The sequence below is a fragment of the Chiloscyllium plagiosum genome, unplaced genomic scaffold, assembly GCF_037043375.1.
Source record: "Chiloscyllium plagiosum isolate Xiang-an unplaced genomic scaffold, Cpla_swu_hap1 HiC_scaffold_18, whole genome shotgun sequence".
Lineage (NCBI taxonomy): Eukaryota > Metazoa > Chordata > Chondrichthyes > Orectolobiformes > Hemiscylliidae > Chiloscyllium > Chiloscyllium plagiosum.
The window spans coordinates 104,936,619-104,959,361 of NW_028270156.1; positions in this window are offsets into that span (position 1 = coordinate 104,936,619).

Here is a 22,743-nt window from a genome sequence, read left to right on the forward strand (position 1 = left end):
TGAGGAATTGAACCGTTTGGCCTCTTACTTCTTCACTACAACTTTAAAACCCGAATCTGTTTACATAAGCAGAGGAGTAAACAGGCAGGAGGCTGTCCTTCGAAAAGTGCCCCAATCGTGAATAATTGGTACCTGCTAAACGTTGACTTCTCCACATCTGAGGCAACCTGGCTAGCTGTGCTCTTCCAGCCTCCTACCTGCTTAATTTGTATTCCAGCAGATTTATGTCTCTGCATAAGGAACGGAAGCAATCAGCCGCATCCCTGTACGTTTTTGTACCCCACTGATTCACCGTCACGTTACTGCTTCTACTGAGTCACGTTGTTCTTCCTGCCAAACGAAGGCATTCTTTGCATCAGAGGCTTGTCATCCGAATGTTCCTCGAAGGAAAAGCTCGGATGTGGACTTCCAAACTGAAACAGATGAGGCTTGATCCGCGTAATAAATGACTTCCAGCTGTTCCTTCAAAAACAATTCCTAACAGCATAGAGAGCGCACCTTCGGATGCTTGCAACAATAGATGTAAGCAAAATCGGAAGGACACAGGGAAGTTCGAGGTTACAACCCCTGGCTACAAAACCAGCGCTCCAACCACTGAGCTATGGAAATACTGACGTATAAGCTGCTTTGAGACTGACAAAAGATGATGACCTCGAGCAGAACAAATTCGGTCATCTCAGTTTTGTGATACAAGCTTTCTTGAGTGTGACAAAATACGATTTGAAACCCACTTCTTTGATCACTTGTTTGATATAACACTTTGGCACCTTCCCTATATCTCATAATAAGACAGGGATCAACATTTGTTTAAACCCCCTCCAGAGTAAAAGCTTTAAATTTTCTATTATGTAAGAGGCACGATGCAGTATTGATACCAATTTATTGACTTTGATTTCAGCATGTATTACAGTTTTTCTAAATCACTTGTTGAGTAATTCCTTTCCTATAGCCTTGTGCGATATACGTAGCGACTGTATTTCATAGTTTATGGCCTTGGTAGATGACGTTTAGGAACTAAACGTGAAACAGTTCAAATCGAACATGCCCAGGAGGTTGGAATTCGAGGGAATGCAGATATCTGAGAGAGCACTTTAAAACATAATCTTGAGTGTCCTGTCCGCTAGCGGGATTGACATACTATTGACCAGCTCTAGTTGCTCTTGAATGGGCTGGAGGACACGACAGTGATAGATAATGGGAAGACAGTTAAGATTTGTAGGAAATGATGAAAACTTTGAAATTAATCTGCCCGGTGATGGGTGAGCAACCCTTGCTGTGAGTACTCCCACATGCATGAGAGCTAGTGGAAGACCTCAGGATTACATCATTAGGTGAATAACCTGCAACTACTTCCATTCCACCATGTGGGAGCCCGTGTGGAAAGATAAAGCTGAGAAGGGCGCAGTGCACTTTTGGAAAATGGGCGTTGGGAAAAAATGTCATTCAGATAATGCACAATGAAACAGTGACTAGAACGCAAGTACTCCCTTGAATAGAAACAGAGGGAGTTAGACCATAGAACGTAGGACATAGAAAATTACAGCGCAGTACAGTCCCTTCAGCACTCGATGTTGCGCCGACCTGTCATATCAATCTGAAGCCCATCTGACCGACACTATTCCATGTCGTTCCATATGCTTGCCCAGTGACGACGTAAATGTACTTAAACTTGCTGAATCTACTACTGTTACAGGCAAAGCATTCCATACCCTTACTACTCGCTGAATAAAGAACCTACCACTGACATCTGTCCTATATCTATGACCCCTCAATTTAAAACTATGCCCCCTCGTGCTAGCCGTCACCATTCTTGGAAGATGGCTCTCTCTGTTCACAATATCTAACCTTCTGAATATATTATGTCTCTATTAAGGCACCTCTCAACCGTCTTCTCCCTAACGAAAACAACCACACGTCCCTCGGCCTTTCCTCATAAGGCCTGCCCTCCTAACAAGGCAACATCCGAATAAATCTCCTCTGCACCCTTTCCAAAACTTCTACATCCTTCTTATAATGCAGTGACGAGAAATGTACACAATACTCTCAGTGCAGCCGCACTAGACTTTTGTACAGCTGTAGCATAACCTCGTGGTTCCAGAACAGGATCCCTCTATTAATTAAATGCTAAAACACGGTATGCCTTCTTTTCAACCCTGTCAATCTGGGTGGCAACTTTCAAGGATCTGTGTACCTGGACACCGAGATCTCTCTGCTCATCTACACTACCAAGAATGTTACCATTCGCTGAGTACTTTGCATTACTCTCACTCAGACCAAAGTGAACACCTCACACCTGTCCGCATTAAACTCCATTTTCCACTTCCCAGCCCAGCTCTGCAGCTTATCTATGTCTCTCGGTAACCTACTACATCCTTCGTCACTATCCATAACTCCACCGACCTTAGTGTCATCTTCAAATTTACTAACCCAACCGTCTACGCCCTCATCCAGGTCGTTTATAAAAATGACGAACAGTAGTGGACCCAAAACCGACACTTGTGGTAGACTACTGGTAACTGGACTCTGAGATGAACATTTCCCATCAACTACCACCCTCTGTCTTCTTTCAGCAAGCCAATTACTGATACAAAATTTCTATATCTCCCACAATCCGTTTCCTCCACATTTTGTACAATAGCCTACTGTGGGGACCATTATCGAACGCCTTGCTGAAATCCATATATACAACATCAACTGGTTTACTCTCATCTACCGGCTTGGTCATCTTCTCAAAGTACTCAGTAAGGTTTGTGAGGCACGACCTACCCTTCCACAAAACCATGCTGACTATCCCCAATCAAATTATTCTTTTCTAGTTGATTATAAATCCTATCTCTTATAAACGTTTCGAAAACTTTACTAACAACTGAAGTGAGTACACTGGTCTATAATTAACAGGATTGTCTCTACTCCCCTTCTTGAACATGGGAACCATTTTTGCTATCCTCAAGTCTTCTGGCACCATTCCTTTTGACAATGACGATTTAAAGATCAATGCCAAAGGCACGACAATCTCTCCCCTGGCTTCCCAGAGGATCCTAGGATAAATCCCACCTGCCCAGGAGACTTAACTACTTTCACACTCTGCAGGATTTCTAATACCTCCTCCTTGTGAACCTCAATCCCACCCAGTCTAGTAGCCTGTATCTCAGTATTCTCCTCGACAACATTGTCGTTTTCTTGAGTGAATACTGTTGAAAACTATTCATTTAGTGCTTCCAGTATCTCCTCTGACTCCACACACAACTTCCCACGACTATCCCTGAATGGCTGTAATATTACTCTCATCATTCATTTATTCCTTAAATACCTAGAAAGCCTTAGGGTTTACCCTGATCCTATCCGCCAACAATTTCTCATGTCTCCTCCTGCCTCATCTGAGCTCTCTCTTTAGGTCTTTCCTCGCTACCTTGTAACCATCAAGCGCCCTAACTGAACCTTTGCATCTCATCCTAACATAAGCCTTCTTTCCTCTTGACCAGACAATGTACTTCCTTCGTAAACCATGGCTCCCGTGCTCTACAGCTTTCTCCCTGCCTGACAGGTACATGCATATCTCGGACACACAGAAGCTTTTCCTTGAATAAGTTCCACATTTCTAATGTGCCTATCCACTGCAGTATCTTTTTCCATTCTATGATTCCTAGATCTTGCCTAATCGCATCATAATTGCCTTTCCCCCAGCTGCAACTCTTGCTCAGTGGTATACACCTATCCATTTCTATCACGTTAGATAACATAACAGAATTGTGATCGCTATCAACAAAGTGATCACCTAACTTCCAAGTCGAACACTTGGCCGGACTCATTACCCATTGCCAAATTTCATGTGGCCTCGCCCCTTGTTGGCCTGTCTACATACTGTGTCAGGAAGACCTCCTGCACATACTGGACAAACACCGACCCATCTATAGTACTTGTACTATAGTGTCCACAGTCAATATTTGATAAGTTCAAGTCCCCCATGAAAACGACCCTGTCTCTCTCACTCCTATCGAGAATTATCTTTGCTATCCTTTCCTCTATATCTCTGGAACTATTCGGAGGCCTATAGAAAACTCCCAACAGGGTTACGTCTCCTTTCCTGTTTCTAACTTCAGCCCGTATTCTTCAGTTGACGAGACCTCAAACATCCTTTCTGTAACTGTAATATTGCCCTTGACCAACAATGCCCCACCTCCCCCTCTTTTAACGTCTTCTCTGTTCTTACTGGAACATCTAAATCCTGGAATCTGCATCAACCATTCCTCTCCCTGATCTATTCATGTCTACGAAATGGCCGCAGTATCGAATTCCCAGGTACAAACCCATGCTGCAAGATCATCAACCTTATTGCGGATGATCCTGGTGTTGACGTAGATGCACTCCAAACCAACATCTTGCTTGGTGGTGCCATCTTGCGTCCCTGAAACTTGATTTTGGACCTCCCTACTCTCAACATTTTCTATACTTGAACTGCAATTTTGGTTCACATCCCACTGCTGGATGAGTTTAAACCCACCCCAATAGCCTTAGCGAACTCCCCCGCCCCCTCCCCCCCCCAGGATATTGGTACCCCTCTGGTTCAGATGAAGACCATCCTGCTTGTAGAGGTCCCACATTCCCCAGGAAGAGCCCCAATTATCCAAGAATCGAAAACCCTCTCTCCTGCACCATCCCCGTAGCCACGTGTGCAACTCCTCTCTCTCCCTATTCCTTGCCTCACTAGCACCAGAGCAGGGAGGGAATTTGAAAGGACGGATGGCAGTGTGTTATGACCGTGTCGTCCAAACGAATGGATTAGAGTTTGAGCTGCAGAAGATCAGAGACGTGGAAGAGTTTATGATGTTAATGAGGTGCAAGTAGGCTGACATGGTGATGATGGGGATATGTGGTTAAAACACATCATGAGGTGAAGGATGTCACCATGGTTATGACGTGTCTGTTCAGACTCAGACAATTGCCAGGGAGAAGATTGAATCAGTGGCGAGGCATTTTCTCCTCGCCCATTGTCGATGATGCTTTCCAGCTCATCACATCCACTTCTCTCAACTCCTCTCTCTAAAACCCATCCCTCCAAATATGACGAGGACAGAACTTCCTTCTTCATCACGTTAAAATCCAGCAGCCTCTATAGCCATCATGTCATCCTCCGATATTTCCGTCAGCTGCAAATGAAACCCACCAACTAAGATGTGTTTCTCTCCCCACCCCTATCCACTTTCTGTAAAGATCATTACCTCTTCGACTCCCTTGCAAAGTGCACGCCAGCACCAAACCACCCTCCCCTCCCAGCACCTTCTCATTCCAAAACGGGATTTGCAAAACATCCACCAACACCTCCGCCTTCAACTCTGTCCATGGCCTCAAAGGACCCTTCCATGTCCATCAGAGTTTTACCTGCATTTCCACTCATGTCATTTACTGTATCCATTGCTCCCTTTGCCGTCTCGTCGACGTTGAGGAGATTGGATGTATAATTACAGACCGCTTCGGAAAACGTCTCTGGGACACCCACACCAAACAACACCACTGGCCCCTATCCAAACACGTCAAATCTCCCTCCCACATAGCCAAGTTCAATTCTGTCCAGGGCTTCCGCCACTATCTTGAACTGCCCTGTCTGTCCATCTTCCTTTACACCTATCTGTTCCACTCTGCGCTAAAACCTATCATCATTATCCCCACCTCCATACACCTATCACACTCTCAGCTACCTTGTCCCAGCCCCACTCGCTCCCATTTGTCTCTCTACCCCCTCGCTTAACAAGCCTCTTTCCTGATGAAGGCTCGTGCTCGAAACGTCGATTGTCCTGTTCATTGGATGCTCTTGCCCTGCTGTGCTTTTCCAACATCACACTTTCGACTCAGTGGCGAGGCAGTGGATTTTGAGTTGGGGACTGAAGTCAGACGCCTCAGTTTTGCAACGATTCAATTGTCAGAAATGTCTGCTCCAAAAGGACTGGATATCAGTCAAGTCAGGACAGTGTTTGACCTGGAGGGAACAGGGAAGTGATCGTGTTTATATCAACCTGCTGACGTGCTCGTTCTCTGTGGTGGAGGCAGTGTTCATGAAAGATTCTGACAAAATTCTGGTCAAATTCTTTGTTTTGAAAAACCCTTACCTTCAGAACCATATCTTCAGACAGTATCTAGAGTCTTGTAAAAGACGGTTTCACACTCTCATTTTTGGATCACATCAATTTCGCAGGATATTAGAAGGGGAAGATTTACAAACCAACCTCTCCACCATAATCTGATAAAGCCGCGCACTTTATCCCAAATACAACTTGATCAGATTTCGAACATGAAAGGAAAAAGCTCTGGTTACAGTGGGAGTTAATTCGTTCACTTATTCTGTATGGACGAGGTTTTTATCTGTCATCACACCTTACACACCTCAATTGCAGTCATAGTGAGGAATGACTGTGGAAATGTGGGGATTCATTTCCCTATCTGAGCTGAATTCCCATGGACGCAATGATATCAGGAATAAGCCTTTCACCTGCTCAGAGTGTGGGAAGGGATTCACTCTGTCTCTGACCTGCTGCGACACCAACTCGTTCAAAGTGATGAGAAAGCTTTTCAATGTCTGAACTGCGGAAAATGATTTAAAACGTCCAGCGATTGGATAACCGAACACCACGCTCATACAAATGAGAAACCTTTTATCTCTCCGGACTTTGAAAATGTTATCCTACCTCTATGTGCTTCATCTCTGAAAAATATGCTCACATAACTAAGAGTCCATTAAGAATTATAGAAACCTGACGTCTGATTCACGTGCTCACCTGGAGGAGAGACATCTCCAATTCCAAATCTGTGGGACGTGCTGTAAAGTCCAACCAAACGGATGGCTCATCACCTTTCTCACAGTATTATCAGGTCTTTCTAAATGACCTGACTGCGGGAAGCGCTCTACCAGTTCCTGAAACTAACGTGTTATCAACGTGTTCACACTGAAGAAAAACATTAAATACTATAAACGTTTCTGGGGACAGTTTATCATGAACATCTTCACATTGAGAAGAGACCTATCAAATATGTAACCTGTGGGAAGTGCTCTCAAGTCTCCGTAGAACTGGTATCCAATCGATATTTTCGAATTGTGAGAGACGTTTCAAGCGTATTTATTCCAGGAATAGATTCATGCGATCATGTCAACTCTCAATACACCATCTGGTTTGCACTAGGGAGCAAGCATTTACCTGCTCTATGTGAGAAAAAAACAGTTAGGTCAGTCATCGACCCTGCTGAGAGAGAAGAGGGATCCCACTGATGGAAGGATTCATTCACTGATCGACCCTACTGAGACAGCGTGATGTTTACATACCTCAACAGCGATTGAACTTTGAGATTCTTCGCATTCAGGTATGAAATCAAAGTTTTAATATCCTAGATAACAATCAAATAAATCAGCTTTATGTTAAACGCAATATCAAAGGTCATTGGAAGGATGGGATTACAGAGTACGTGAAGCATCAGCACAGGTTGTCACGGAGAAATCACATCTGACAAATATATCAGAATGCTTTGAGTAGGTAATGAGCAAGTTAGACAAAGTGGATGTGACCAGCTTGAATTTCCACAGGCATATGTCAAGGTGCAGTATGGCAAACTGCTAAATAAGAGGTCATGGATTGAGGCTTGGCTGACTGGCAGAACGCAGACAGTTGGGTAAAGGGGTCTTTTCCAGGATGGCAGCCCATGACTAGAGGAGCTCAGAGGAAACAGTGTAGGCACCACAGTTATTCACATTATGTATGAATGATACATTCAAAGGAACTGAGGGTGTTTTTGCTCCATTTGAAGAAGACACAATGATAGGTGGAAGGATAGATCTTATTGATGAAGCGGGCATGCTGCAGCATGACTTGAACGGACTGAGGGCTTTGAAAAAATAGTTGCAGGTGCCATACTTTGTGGAAAAGTGTGAGGTCATATGTTTGGTGGAAAGAGTAGATGCATAGACAATTTTCTGAAACAGAAAGAAATCAAAGTTCAAATTTCCCTTATGTTTAACATGCAGTTTCAGTTGGTGTTTAGGAAGGCAAATACAATGCAGGCGTTCAGTTCAAGCGAATAGGAAAGCACGGGCAGAGGTTAAACACCTCAGTCAATAGGAGGTGCATTAGGAACACATGGAGTAGGTTTTGGCCCCATATCTAAGTGATGATATGTTTTGAATGGTGGATCGTACGTTTATAATGGCTGACTCAGTGGTGACTACTAACGTCTTGCAGCCTCAGCGATTTTGGTTTAATTGCTACATTGGACGACTGTGTATTTGGAGATTGCACATCCTCTAAGTTTCAGCCTGTGATTCCTCACCAGACTGAAAATGTATGGTTAACGTTCTTTGGTCTTGGGAAATGCAGAGTTACAGGAATTGGGTAGAGGTGTGAGTTTGTGTGCGATTCCCTTCGCAGGATTAATGGGGCCTTCTTGTTCCGAATGGCCTGTATCCACATTGTAGATATTCCGTAAGAACAACGTTGATCGCAGAGATTTAGGTCTTGTCATAATAATGTTTTTAATAAAAGTGACAGTTTCTATACAAACACATTGTTTCAAGTGAATCTCTTGAACGATATAAGGAGTGGAAGGGCATTCTTCAGGAGGACATCATAAAGGTCAATCGAGAATATGAGATATCCTCAGAACATAAAGTTAAGTTTCATCTAAAGAGAATCTATGAGTACATTAAGAACTTGAGACCAAATAGGACCAATTTAAGATGAAAGAGCTCACATTGGTCTTGAACCTCAGCAGATGGAGAGACATATAATATTACACATTGGAGATCGAAATGGCGGGTACAACTAAATATTGATGTTTTGAAAGTAGTTCACATTGAAAAGGGGAAGTGCTGGAGGACCTGGAAAATATAAAGTTGGATATTTCTCTGGGAGCTGATCTCCTGTAACCAGGTAAATTTGTGGGAAGTTAGGGAAAGAAACTGTTGGGCACTTCGTAGAAATATTTTTATCAACTATTATTACGAGTGAGGCGCCGAATGACTGGAGGATGGCTAATGTTGTGCCTTTGTTGAGAAAGGAATTCATGGAGAAGCTTGGAATCGATAGACCTGTGTGTCTGGTTATGCTCGTGGATAAGTTGTTGGATGCAATTCTAAACGATCGGATGTATATGAATTTTTAGATACAACGAATGAATCGGGTAATCAGCATGGTTTTGCATAAAATTGATTGAGTTTTTGAGGGTGTAACCAAGAAGATCAATGAGGACAAAGTGGTCGACTTTGCTCACTTGGACATTAATAAAAGCTTTTCCACGGTTCCACATGGTTGACTAATTGGTAAAGTTAGTTCACATAGAGATCAATGTAAGGTTTCCAATTAGATAATAAACTAGTTTAAAAGCAAGATGGTGTGAATGGTGGTGGAGGATAGTTTTCAGACTGCAGGACTGTTGCCAACGGTGTCCCATTGGCAGAGTGCACATTCATTTTTTTTCCTTTAAATAAATGATGTCAGTAGGAAGATAGAAAGCATGGTAAGTAGGTTGGCAAAATTGGTAGTAGAACGGACAACAAAAAAGGTTATGGAAGTTGTGAAGCGATTTTCTCGTCAGGTTAGTTTCTTTAAGGCCTCGAGATTAAAATGCATGTAGGCGAGGAGGAATGAAGGGCCATTCATCCATAATGAAGCGCACTTCATCAGATTCCATCAATTCTCGTCCCAGTTTGCAACAATGAGATTTTCTCTGTGATCTTAGATGACATAACAATGTTACTGAAATTTAACCTGGTCACACTGTTGTAACCCAATGTATTATCATGTTCACATACAGAGGCAGTCACACAGCACAGTCCCCGACAGTGACAGAGTCCTCAGGGTGAGACCCCTCCATGTGCTTTACGTATGCAAGTTTCTCCGGAGAAAGGAGGCTTTGAGTGGAATACAAGGCACTTCACCAGAAAATGTTCACCGTTGCGGTGAGACGCGATATGAAATGGATACTGAGCTGAAATCGTCCAACACGCTTCTCATGTGTAACTTTCAATAACATAAATCCCACCAAAGCAAGCCCTCTGGCTCCTGGGACCTGACAGGATAGCGCCCTGCAGACATTCCTCACTAAACCCAACGGACACATGGCAAAACCTAAACACTTTCACGTCTCGCCTTGTTCTGTTTCTGTCCCTGTTACACTTCCAGCTTCTTCTCAACGTCTAGTCCCAATGTCAATGAGCTGTTTGATATAAACACAGGCACATCGAGAAAGTAACCTTTATTGCAAAAGCAGAGCCAGGGAATATAAGCTGCAAGGGCTTCCTCCCGGCTAGATAATGAGACATCACGGTCTCATTGTCCTGATTATCATATAGACTGATTCCACAAATATGCACCGTAAAAGTTATTACCAATTGAAATGTCCCAATGAATACCATGACTGACTGAAAGATCAGGGAAGGCTAGCTCCGATCCCTTCCTCACCAAGGGTCATTTTGCAAAGAATGTCCTGTTACTTCACAAATTGAGCTTTCCTAGCTGGCCATGGAAGTGTCCAGTACAAAAATGACCTTTTGGCCCATTAAGTCTGCACCAGTCCAATACAATCCCCTGAAATGTTGTTATCTCATTTGGCGTCAATTGGTTCAGAGAGGCAAACATATTCAGTAATGGAAGTGTACAACTAAATGGGTCTTACCTGCTCTGGAGTTTGCAGCCTTTTCCATCCTGACAGGCGATTGGTTGCAGATTCTTAACGTTCCTTATCTGAGTTTTACGCATTTCACCTAATTCTGCGATTTGAATTTCAAACATGAATTCAGAGAACAAGCACTCTTCAAGTTCACTCTCGGCTCTCAATCACTGTCAGCAAAATGTTTAACTGCAAGATGAATCAACAGTGGATTTAATGCTCATCGCCTCAACCACTTGGCGACAACTGCAGTAGCGCGCTACTAAACTGGTGTCAGGTTCTCCCTTAATGTGGAGCTGAGGGACAGGCAATCATTGTTCGGTTTGTTTGAATTCAATCACCACAGTTTCCACAGGGTTAAATGTGAAGACCTGTTTGGTCTGTGTAATCAATCTCGATGGTTGAAATGGTCACTCAGTCAAAAAGAAAGAGAGAAATTGCAGAAGAAACTAAACAGATCTGGCAGCATCTGGGCAGAGACAAACAGAGACAACGATTCAGAGCTTCTTCAGGAGTTTCTCAGAACTCTAATTATTCTCACAGATACTGCCAAAGCTGCCGAATTCCTTGAGAAGTTTCTGTTTTTGTTTGAGATTCCGAATGTCCACAACCCTTCATTAGCCATTTAACAATACAAAAACGCATTTGTGGATTTGGTTTCCTTTTGGGTGCATATCCCTGACCCTATTAAAAACCCGAAAGTGCACAGCAAAGGCGTCGGATGGATAAGAACAGCGACCGTTCCATGCGTGGGTACACCCTCTCGGTTAACAGCCAAACGAGAGGACTGATTGCTCCACAGAGACTGGGGAGTCCCTTGTAGCAGTCCCCTTGCAGGATCTCTTATTTCAGATTGTCAGTGAATTCAAGTTTTCGCCTGCCCTTCGCAGAGTAAAAATTCTCCACAATTGGTTTGCCGTTTCCAAAATGAATCCTGTGGCATTCATTGTGGACAATGGGAACAGTCTGATCTCACACTTTGCAGACACATAAATGTCACCGAAAACCAGCGCTTCTGAAACTGGGAACTTCTCCCTTCGATCCTTATGAGGAACATATTCCTGACCTCGGTAAAAAAAAAACCCGGAACTATGCGGCCAAAAAAAAAACAGATGATGTGAGAACAGCTGTCGCTCTGTTCCTGGGTCGTGGGAGAACAGCAACATGTCAGTGAAGAGCTGAACTCACTGACTAACATCGCCACAGAGACTGATGACTCAACGGCGTCAATGATCCCCGAATGCAAGATGCAGCCTGCTCCTCTCATATTGGAAATCGTCTTTAATTAGCATTACTTTTCCGAAATAAATATCGGGAAATTCATGGTGAACACACAGGAATAGTCTGATCCCACCCTCTCTCGACACACTCATGACACCGGAAACCAGTTATCCTCTGACAGGGATTGTCTCACTTCCAGCTTTTCAGTGTGATGCCGCGTTTTCTAATTGCCCCGGAGCTGAGATAGGATTTGACATCCAGACGTGCAGGAACGAAAATCCTACAATATCACAGATCAGTTCATGTCCGGAGAACATCAAAGTCAAAGTACCGGACTCCGAAAGAATGGAAAGATTTCTAAAATGTCTCGGCTAAGTCAGAAACTTCACCCTTCATTCTCCTCTGAATCCGCTTCCCAACGAATATCTAAAGATTCACAAGGCTCGAGTCTGGGAGTTCTGTTTTGCTTGTTGACAGTTTTCCCACTTGACAATTGGCAACATCTTTCCAGAATATTTTTGCAATCCTCTGCTTTGCACCATGTACAGAGATAAATAAACCTCCTTTTGTGGAGAGATTCCCGACTATGGGAATGTTTTGTTTGTGCAAAGAAGATTAATGGGAGACTTCTTGAGGACGTTTATAATGATGTGGGAGAAAGAGGTGTGCATGGGCGGGTTAATGGTCAGGAGGAACTGCTGCCTCTGAGCAGGGCAATTGGCCAGAGGACGAGGAGTGAAGAGGTTAAATGAAAAACACAATTTGTTTCAAATAAACTCAGTGAAACCTACATATATCCCAAACGTTTTTTATCATCTGTGGGTAGAGAAACAGAGCTAACGTTTTGACTCAGGTCTGTTTCTGGTTCACAACACAAGTTTCCTGCATGTCAAGAAATGAGCAGACCTGAGAAAATATCGAGTTGTTGAGACGGGTTTTCTGGATTTGCAGGGATAATTCATCCAACAAGAAATCATTTAAAATCAACTGTGAGGGAAATATGCTCGGTATTGATGAGAAATGGAATGGATCTGAAGGCTCCATTTTCATGAGCAGAGAAATTAATAATACGGTAAGTAATAACGATGCACTTTTATCGCGCCTTTCAGCTCCACTTTAATCACAGGCACTAAAGTACCATTCAAGGAAAAGTGTCATTGTCAAATCAAATGTGCTCATTTTGTTCAAACAGAGGTCAAAAAAGAAAACTCAGAACATAGAACATAGAAGAATACAGCGCAGTACAGGCCCTTTGGTCCTCGATGTTGCGCCGATCCAAGCCCACCTAACCTATACTAACCCACTATCCTCCATATACCTATCCAATGCCCGCTTAAATGCCCATAAAGAGGGAGAGTTCACCACTGCTGCTGGCAGGGCATTCCATGAACTTACGACTCGCTGAGTGAAGAACCTACCCCTAACTTCAGTCCTATATCTACCCCCCCTTAATTTAAAGCTATGCCCCCTTGTAATACCCGACTCCATACGCGGGAAAAGGTTCACACTGTCAACCCTATCTAACCCCCTAATCATCTTGTACACCTCAATCAAGTCACCCCTAAACCTTCTTTTCTCTAATGAAAACAGCCCCAAGTGTCTCAGTCTATCCTCATACGATCTTCAAACAGGTACTGGAGACGCCAGTGAGATTATGATTTAATTGAAGCATTTGTTCTGCTCTGGTTTATATCCAGAATAGTGCAGGTCCGTAAGTCCCAATCTCAGGGGAAGGGCTTACCCACTTTAGAAACAAATGAGGAGGATGTTCTCACATTCAGAGGGTAGCAAGTATATAGAAGTATTTACAGCAGAGGCCTGTCAAGACTGGGTATATTCAAGGCTTCAATTATATCTCTCTTAATAGCATGAAGCAAGTGGCAGTGTGAAATGTCTCCAAATTTGCTGACAATACACACTCGTGGGATCGCATGTTATGACAAGATCATGGCAATATGCATAGGCATATAGATAGGTTGGGTGAGTGGGGAAAAACTTGTCAGATACAGTTTCATGTCCGGATTATGAGGTCATGCACTTTGGTCAGAAGAGTCAAAAGACAGAGTACTATTAAAATCGAGAGAAAGAAGAAGAAACGTGTGACACAGAGGAATCTTATACATGGCACAAACAAGTTTATAATCATATTCTTTCCCTGACAAAAAGGATGGCTTCCTTTCCGAATTCTAACAATGAAAGTGATGGTTTCCCAGGAAACAAAAGTAACTGAAACTAATCGAAAATTTAGAAAAGACCTAGATTGTTCCAATGGACTACGTTGATGTTTATGGCTCGCTAACATTTGTTTACAATGGGGATAGGAGTGGGATTGGGTAACTGGGGAGTGGAAGTCTGGTTTCCCTTCATCTGTCTACCTCATTTTGTACGTTTTATTTCGCATTTTGGTTCCTGAGTGTGCCCTTGTAAACTGTACACGCTGGTGACTTATTTCCCTGTTTGTTCTTCATCACGACCCGAAAGAATTCAACATTCTTTTCTCCGAGATCTCGGTAATCTCTGATCAAATGCCAAAGAACCTCGATATTTTCCACGCCTGTCTGCCTTCTTGCAATATCAATTGATCCGTCACTGTGTTATTGTTGCACAAATCAAGAACAAGTCAAACAGCATCAATAGCATCTCGGTTCCAAACGCAGCTAACTGCAGCAGTTCCCCAGTGTACTGCAAACTCTGAGATCACAGAAGCACACATTGTAAGCCAGGGAAAACAACAGAAACACTCTTTTCGGCTGCGGAACTGGTTGTATTTCTCAATCAGCAATCGAATTTTACATTGGTGATCTCAATAGTTCCCTCACACAAGGACCTAACTAATGCTGCAGACGGAGGAGAAAGTGAGGACTGTAGATACTGGAAATCAGAGTCGAGAGTGTGGTGCTGGAAAACACAGCAGGTCAGGCAGCATCGGAGGAGCAGAAGTATCGACGTTTTGCCCGAATGCCTGATGAAGTACTCATGTCAGAAACGTCCATTCTCCTGCTTCTTGGATGCTGCCTAACCTGCTGTATTTTTCCAGCAAGACACTCTCCATACATCTCACACATTACGAGCTTCCAGCCATGGAATCAGCAACACTCAGTGTCATCAGTCAACCGACTGATGACACCTGGCAGTGTTGTTTTGTGTCAAGTTGATCTTCATGAATGCGTATCGTGAGTTCTCTGTCCTTTATAATGTTTCCTGCAGTCACTACGTGCAACATTGTTTGTCCAAATTCGTCCTGCAGATGATGGGTATTGGGTCCATGTTTTGGTGAGTTGTTGTCAAACGTGGCTTTCGGTTTATGTTGCCTCATAAATCCGAGTGTTCAGAGGAGTCTGGCTGTACGTGCCGAGATATTATTTTATCTATAATGTAGAGTGTTTGGTGTGTTGGGTCATGGCATGTCCTCCTCGCGTTGTTCTTGACAATGAATCTGTGGGAATATCTATTGTTGGAAAGTATTTCTGGAGGATCTAGTAAACAACACAGCAGCTGTCCTGAGTAGCAATGCACATCGATGACGAGGACAACAAATTCGACTGGGACAACACAAAAATAACAGGACAAGCTAAATAGAGTGCAGCCAGAGAATTTCTAGAATGACGAGACTCATCCAATGACTCCATCAAAAAACATGTTGATCTGGACCCAACATACTGGGACATGCAAAGAACGACAAGAACCAGCAACTGAAAGCTGTGGGAAGGAAATCAAACCAACTCAAAACGCTGCAGGACAGCAGCGTTTCACGCGAGTTTCATCTGCCTTGAGGATATCACCGAGAAAGGGGAGGAAACTGCTGCAAACCAACTTCCCAAAACCACCGAACACCCCCACACCATCTGCACCCTTTACCGGAACTACAGATCTTTACACAAACCTTGAAACCCTAAAACAGTCAGAGTCGCCTCAGCGGGAAAATGAACCCCGGCCTCCCACGTGACAAGCGAGGTTACTAAACGCCACACGGTGGATGTCAGAGCTAACTGAGTCTGCAAGCTACTTGTGCATGTTCTTGTCAATAACACCTGCTTGATTGTCCTCATCTTATTTCCCATCATTTAACGTTGTATGCCTTAAACTTTAAATTAAATATGCCTGAAGGTTATTAGAATTTCAGCCGCTCTGACACATAGAGACAGTGATGTCCAGATTCCAACCACTCGCTGGCTGATAAAGTTTTTTTTTTATGTTCGGCTACTTGAACTTTTATGACTCTTATCTTAAATCAATGTCTATCTTTTGATTGATCCCTCCATCATAGGGAAATTTTTCGTTAAGTGTACCCAATCCATACCGCTCATTAATTCCATAATCTCAAGACCATCTCCTCTCAATCTCTCAATCTCTCTCACAAAAACCAGGCCAGTCTGTCTGAACTCTTTCAAAGCTGAAGTTCTTCAATCCAGACAATCCAGACAAACGGTGCAAATCACTTCTGCACCGTTTCCACAGTGTCATATCGCTTTTTTCATGTGAATTGTCAGAATTGTACATAATACTCGAGCGAGAGACGAATAAAGACTTGAAATAAATGTGGGGAATTCACAGACATTGGTCTTTTCCAATAAAGACTCTTTCCCTCGATACTGTTCTGTGTCGTTTTCAAGAACCCAGTGCTCCAATGAGCTCTGGTACATGCAAATCAAACACTATACATGAAGAATGATAACCCAACCACATTATCTGTTTGCAATAAGTGGCTTAAAGTTCCTCTTGGTGGTACTGGAGCACGTTCGCCTAACAAGAGTGACAGCTGCAGCACTAACTTAACGGTGTCAATGTGAAAGTGAATGTTAGTTTGTGCAATGCCCCAGTGACATGGTAGGAGGGATGGAAAGGAAGAATAGTGATTGTGAAAGGGAGAATAAATCTCCAAGATTGGGTGCAGATAAGGTTTGAAGCAATAAAATTATCATCCTGGAGAGTTTTTTCACCTTTAGAATTGATTGTTTTCTTTCCGCGGTTGTTTTGCACAGGTTATATGGAGCAACATGGAACAAATGCGCATTAATGATACTCGGATTTGCATGGAGGTTGCTGCGGCCACAATGCAGTGGACGAACCACTATACAATCACATGGAAAACCCAACATAAAAGCAATAAATGCAATGGCTGAGATTGGCGAGGAACAACACTACATGCAAAAGAGGATAACTCACTGAGATTGGACTGAATTGTCATCTTCGATGTTCTCAGTGGCTGTGGAGATTCCATCATTGAGAATGTTGAAGTCTCAGTTCGATAGATTTCTAGAAAACATGAAATGTACAGGCGATAGTACACAAATTGTTCAAATGTAGGTTTCAATAACAACGAAGTTTCACATCGTTACTTTACCAGTGCCGCGGGACAAGGTAGTAACTACTGTTGCACACTCACATCACATCGGTTCCCAGGTCTGGAATCAGAGAAATTTAGTGGCGCAGTGAGGAAGATGCGATCGGAAATTGGGAGTGGAAAGAACGCATGGATCTCTACTCTATCCGCCAGTGACAAAGTCCGTGAACATGCAGTCCTTCTATGAATGCAAAGAGGCGCGTGAAACGCCCAGGCTGGGAGCTCCAAACTCGGCTGGAACAACTTTTGTTGACATGTAATAGGGAGCATTGGGAGCAGAGGCTGGGAGGTCTAACCTCATCTGGATACACTTCAATTGAAATGGTGAAGGAAACATTGGGTTGATGGAAAGTATCCTGAGCCATTTTAATCTGAACTGAAGTAGTTTTCGGCAGCATACATTTTTGTGGATTGAGGGAGGATCTGCCCCAGGGAAGTGTCACAATTATAAATGAACATTTTGCAAAGACTGAGCTCGTCTGGGAGTGTCTGTGCATTGTGAAATATACAAAACATCATTGCACTCTGACATTTCTTATATTCTGACTCTGCAGTCGGTTAATTTTCTGGAAGGGTATTTTAAAAACTTTTTTTGTGTTATTCAATTTCCTGCATGCTTGTTCTGGTCTTGTCATTGATGTAACATAAACAATCGAAAATTAATATGATGTTGGGATTCGGTACGAGGTTCCCTCGAATTACGAAAGAACAACAGGAGAGTAGAGGTGAAATTTATCACAACAGGACTGATCAAATTGAATGGACGGGCAGACAAAGAGTGAAAGGAAACTTCATGGGGAAACGTGCTTTCTTTGCCAATGAAACTTCCCGCGTCACAAATTGGTGACTATTGAAGTCAAGCAATGTGGGTGATAATATTTGATGGTTTTGTGAATGTCTCACCTGGACTGATAGGAATGGAGCTTATAGATCCTTCTACACAGAGTGAGGCGGGGAGAATGTAAACACAACAAACTCCCAAAAAAACCATCAATAATTGTTCTTCTTTAAACTTCAGTCCCGGACTGACTAAGATGGCCATTGGAAAATTATTTTACACCATGTCAGAAGAGGAGTTATAGATTCGATCATGGAAACCAAATTACGTATCAAGATAAAATCTTGCCACTTTATTCGCTAAGACAAGAGTAACATGGAAGTTCTACCTTCTAACTCGCACTAATTCTTGCGTAATATCATAAATTTGTTTCCTACGAAAAGGGGACAGCTTCTCTTCCTCTAACTTCCTAAACGTATTAAAACCTTGGTACCTTGAACAAATCACACCTCAATCTTTTTTGATCTGTGCAGAAAAGCTTTAACTTCTCCACCCCGAACTTAGATGTAATATTCCGCATTTCTTTGACTGTTCTGATAAATCTCCTTTTCGATTTCTCCAAGACACTCACATTCTTTGTCGAGATAACCTGTTTGCTCAAGCCCAAAGGTTGTGTGTTCATGTGGGTGATGTCATCATACACAGGCAATTGCTCAGTAACATCACCCTGATTCCTGGGTATTTCCTCAACTGTGAGCCTTTGCTCTGACCACAGTGCTTCTGATTTCGTTCCACCTGCCGGGTCTAGCATTTCATTACCAAGGTGAAATCAAATAAATTACTTGAGCATTTTTACTGATAATCTACCCACGTCCAGTGCTGTGCTTTCTTATCCGAAAAATGTTTTACATTTCTCTTTGGCGGATGTGACCCTTTAGTGCCAACTGAAGCAAAGTTCATGCATTGATCTCTTTGATACTTTTCTCCTGAATGAAGTTTCTGTAATGGTTCAATTACCTCTTTCTCCAAGAATGTCAGTATTGTCTTGGTTGTATTTTTTATTATTCTTACTTCTATTGACTCTCTGAATTAGATTTTTTTTAAGGCTGAACGTTTCCTAAATTTGTGCTGCTGGCAATTTTCTTCGCTTATTAGCTCCCATAAGGCCATTAAGTTAGGAGAAATTGAAGAAGTGAGTGTGAAGTGATTGTGATGCGTGTCAAAAACAGTGTCAATTAACTAACATAAATCAATTGTTCTGATCCAACCAATTAGTGGAAAATGCTGCAAGCCAACTTCCCAGATCAGCCGAACGCACCCACAATAACTTCACCCGATAACAGGGGGCCAACACTTTCCAGAAACCTTGAAGCTCCAAGAGGGACATCAACGGCAGGAAATTGAAACACCGACATCCGCGGAATAGGCGAGGACAGTCACCACCAAAGAAATGAGGGCATCAGGTAGGACACCAGATTCCTGAAGAAGGACTTATGCCCGAAACATCGATTCTTCTGCTCCTTGGATACTGCCTGACCTGCTGCGCTTTTCCAGCAACACATTTTTCAGTATCAGGTAGGGCGCCTGTCTCAAGGTCATTGTGCGTGATCTTGTCAAAAACAACTGCTTGGCTGTCCTCGTTCCATTTTCCATCATTTGGCCCTAAGTGCCTTATCTTCAAATACTCACACCTCAACGTTATCAGGATTTCTGCCTCCCCCGCCCATGCAGAAATTGAGTTCCAGATTCAAAAACTCGCTGGCTGTTTAAATTTATCCGCACATTACCTCAAACCTTTTTGCCTCTTATCTGAAATCTATGGTTCCCTGTTGATTGAAACCCTCCACCAATGGAAAGCGTTTCTTTCCGTATACCGTTTCCATGCCCCTCAATATTTTGTACTTCTTAATCATGTCTCCTCATAATATCCCTCTCTCTGAAAAAAAAATAATACCAAGGTGTCTCATCTCTCATCTTAACTGAAGTTCTTCAGTACAGACACTATCCCCATAATCCACTTCTGTGCTGTCATATTGCTGCTCTACTGTGAATTGCGGAACTCTGAATAAACATCTGCAGCTGAAGGAACAAATTTCATAAATGTCACAGAAAGCCACAGGAATTGCTCTTTTCCAAAATAAAAATGTCCCTTTTCCTCGCTCCTGCTCTTAATTCCTTTCCTCAGAATGATGCTCCAACACTGTCTGGTCAATGTCATTTAAAAGTGCTACATGAGGATTGATCTCCCTATCACGGTGTCTGAATGATCCAAATGGTTTGAATGTTCAAATGTTTCGGTGAGACTGGGGTAAGTCCACTCAGCAACAGTGACAGCATTTCAGACTGAACGGTATCCTTGCAGAAGTAAATGTCAGAGTGAGCAATGCATTTTTGAAATGGGACGAAGGAACATATTCACAACAGGACTCGGAGATGTCAGACAGCGGCAGTTCGAAGGAACGGAATCATCACTTCAAAGAACATTTTCACGTAAAAGTAAATAATGTGAAAATTGCAAATTAAATGAGAATTTAATTATATAAATATATTGTTACAAACCAACTTTTTAACCCCAGCAATAGAACGAGTTATAATGTAGGCAACAAAACGTATAATGTTCAAATACGTTGTTTTTAAAAGATATTTTAAAGTGAAAATCTGAGATGAAGAGAGTGAGCTTAGTGAAGAAGCTACACAGTTTATGGCCTTGGCCGCAATAGTATGTGGGCCGCCTTTGTAACATGTGGAAAAGTTACAAGCGAGAATCCTTCGATGCATGGTTTAAAGGTAATGCAAATGTCATGAAGGGTGTTATTTCATTTGAAAGCAATTATTCTTTGGATATAGGCAACGTTGACTGTGTTGGCATTTCTTGACAAGCCCTAATTGCCCCTGTGAGGGCTGGAGGACTTTAAAGCCTGAGGCAGAGAGGAGGTTACTAAGAGATTTGAATATAATTACGTCATTTTAAAAGTTATCTCGGGTTTCTGGGTGCGTCAGATGTGATGAGAATAAGAGTTTGCCTTTGGAACTTGGTCGTGGAGGTGGCAATGTCCGTGACGGTAGGACTTTCGCAGTCGGCCACGAGACGGGTCCTCACGGTCGACAAAATCACAGCTTCATTAATGTCTACAGTTAGATTCTGCAGCGAGATAGCTGACGTGGTAACGGAGCGTGGCAACAGAATCAGCTGAGTATGTGCCCGGATGGTGCTATCAACAGCGAAGGTTGAATGAAGTGCTGAGTTATAGATTAACCATTGAGGTTCGGCAGCAGCAGTCAGCAGTGAGGTCAGCTGGTAGAAAACAGGCACATCTTTGCCCAACGTGGGAACGCATATTCGTGGCGGGGAAGTTCGGAAAACTTTGCGGAAAGCCCAACTTGTACAATTTTTATGTGCATGGTTTAAAAATAGACTGTAATGTCTGCTTTTTTCTTCAAATCTATTTCTTTCTTCAACTTTTTTTTTATCGAGAAAGCATTTGTTTCTTCTCCAACTTCTGCAACAAAGATTTGGCTATGGACACATTGTCCCAAAGATGCTGCTGTGTGTGGGGACATTGCCCATCTCTCTCTCATAGCCTGTACCGACGAATATGTGACAATTCCATCTTAAAAAATCCCAGCAGTATGCAAACAGGCCCTTTGCTCCCAAGCGCAAACCAGCCAGAGCAATCCTCATATCCTAATATTCTCGATTTACCTCAGACGCATGCGTCTAACCAACATAAACCTGAACACTAAGGACAATTTCGCTTCGCCAATCACCTACCCTGCACATCTTTGGACTGTCCGAGGACGCTGGAGCACCCTGAAAAAAAAACCCATGCAGCACAGAGCGAAGCTGTAAACTCCACACAGACAGTTACCAGAAGCTGAAATTGAATCTGGGTCCTCAGCGCTGTGACAAAGCAACAATGATCATTGACCCAGCGAGCCTAAAATCCACCTCGCGCCCTCACTCACACTCATGGAGAGTGAGACTCGATCCTTCACTTAATTCCTGTTTAGTTAGCGACCTTTCTCCGTCCCAGTACCACTAGCCCGCTCTTTGCTTACTGTTGACAGTAAGCAAATCACCATGCCGATGGCCAGCTTGCAGAAGCAGGAAAACAATGTAAATTATGAGCAGGCGCACCACAATTTCTGTCCAGACAGAAATGTTGGTCTCTCCCGTCACAGGTGGTGAGTGAAGTTTGAAGGGAGGGCAGCCTATGGAGATTTATAGGTTTCATGACTGGTCTGAGCAGGGTTCTAGCTTCAAACAAATGACTTAACGGGCCACAGAGAGCCCCAGGATTCTTTGCACTAACACGCCCCGTTCAACGGCCATTATCCTTGGATCAGATTGTCTTGGTTTTCGTTTACGTTTCCGCTTCACTATTTGTGAATCTGTCTTTGGTGTGCATAGGGCTGAAATCAAAGGTTATTGAGTTAAATCATTGCTGTCGAGTATGGTGCTGCAAAAGTACATCTGGTCAGGCAGAATCCGAGAAGCAGGAGAATTGACATTTTGAGCGAAACGCCTTCACCAGGAATGAGTCTGGTGGGCCAAGACAGTGGTAAGATATTTGAAAGGTTCTGGTTCGGGGGTATAGGAGCTGAGAGTGCAATAGGAAGATGTAGGTGGGAATGATGGGACAGGTCTGAGAAGATGGTGGAGTGGATAGGTGAGAAGGAAGTTCGACATTGTAGGGCAGGTCATGAGGGAGTCGGGATAAGGTGGGGGCGGAGGGGTAATGAGGAAATTGTT